The sequence below is a fragment of the Hyalella azteca genome, unplaced genomic scaffold, assembly GCF_000764305.2.
Source record: "Hyalella azteca isolate HAZT.00-mixed unplaced genomic scaffold, Hazt_2.0.2 contig15326, whole genome shotgun sequence".
NCBI classification, from domain to species: Eukaryota; Metazoa; Arthropoda; class Malacostraca; order Amphipoda; family Hyalellidae; genus Hyalella; species Hyalella azteca.
Window position 1 is genome coordinate 63,724 of NW_025945182.1, and position 1,879 is coordinate 65,602.

Consider the following 1,879-nt stretch of genomic DNA (forward strand, 5'->3'; position numbering starts at 1 on the left):
AAGCTATGCAGGAGCATATGTTCAGTCTTAAAATGCCTAGCAAATTACGGAGCAGGCAATAAGTCCAGCAGCTATCTCAATCAATCGTCAGCTATGGAAAGATCGGGTTCCAAAGACCGGATCCCTTGTGAATCAAGTCACGAAAAGTTCAAGAATCGGCAACAGGCCATGGGCCTATTTCTTCAACGCCGACACTTCTATTCTATTAGATTGGTCCTACAAACTTTGAGCGAATATTTAATGTTCCATTCAAATATTTTTGACTCACTCCTGCATGTAAATCGGCAAGTGCTTTCTTTTCCTCTTTCCGGAATTATAAGAGTCGGAAGAATTTCGATCCTCAACGCTAAAAAATTAATTGCGTTTCGCATGCACGATCCTATTTCATTTTATTTTGACGCTACAAATTTCTTTGTGTGCGTATCTTCGTGCAGTGACCTCATGGTGATGCTTTTTATTTGAACAAAATACTCACGAATAAGGTCCATACTTACGAATAAACGTAATATTTTTTTGTTCGTGTCGACTACGAGGCTTACTGAGCGATTGAAAAGCTTTTCATCAACTAAATAACCATCGAAAATTAATACCCAGGCGCGTTCTTCTCAATAATCGTCATGCTTGAACTTCAGCAACAAAACTGCTTATATTATTATGGTTTTCATGGAATCACCAAGTTCATGTAATTATTTTCATGAATATCCTTCAATATTCCCTCATGTTGGTAAACAATTTGGGTAAAAAATGTGGATAAAAGATGTGGGTAAACAATTTAAATAAAAGATGTGGGTAAAAATACGGTTAAAAGAAAGTTGGAATACGACCGTATACAGTTTCTTCAGCGTCTTTTTAGCATTTGCATTTAAAACAAACGCCAGCTGAGCGTGTTGTGTTAAGGCAGGGTTGGTAGCGCAGCGGTCTTATTGTAAAACTAAAGCTATATTTACCCTTTCAGAGACCTAAAGTGCGAGTTGCTGAGAACGGAAATGCTTTCTTCTCACATACTGCTTTGGCCAAGGTTATTGGGAGCGACTAGGTGGCACTGGTATGCCATGGCTAGACATGAATATAATTAGGATGTTTTCGGTCTGGAAACTTGATTGATTTTAAGTTTACTTATGTCTAATGTGCAAATTGTACGCAGAAAAATTGTGTTACGCGTAAGACTTGATTCAAATTCTAACAAAAATATATTTTTGTTATTGGGAGCGACTTGGTGGCACGCCATGGCTAGACATGAATATAATTATGGTGTTTTCGGTCTGTAAACTTGATTGATTTTAAGTTTACTTATGTCTAATGTGCAATTGTACGCAGAAAAGTTGTGTTACGCGTAAGACTTGATTCAAATTCTAACAAAAATATATTTTTAGTGATTGTTTTGCTCAGCTAGTCTAACGGTTTGTCAGTTGAAGATTCTGTAAATATTTCAAATTTGGTCGAAACATGAATGGAATGAGAAGCTCGTGAAAAAATGTTTTATTCTGTGTTTTTAAAATTAGTTATACAAAAATTATCAGTAAAAACATAAACAATGATCTCACTTTTCGTTGCTGATACAGCAAGCAAGTAGTTTTGTCTGATGTGCAAATAAAGTCATTTGTCTTTCACTGATTATATCTGAAATCCGTTAATTCATACTTTTTTATAATTAAAATGAATTATTTGAAGTTAACCTCATATATTGCTCTACCGAAATGTTGCACAGATTGTGATCTAAAAAAGCGTTCAATTATGTATTTTTATGTATTTTATGTACGAAATAAAAATATTTCATCAGTTGTATGGTGTTTAAATAAAATGATTCCTCTTGTATAAAAACACGCGCCTTGCCCCGGCCAGAGACTTATATTATTCGAAAGTATTTGATCTGTAAGCG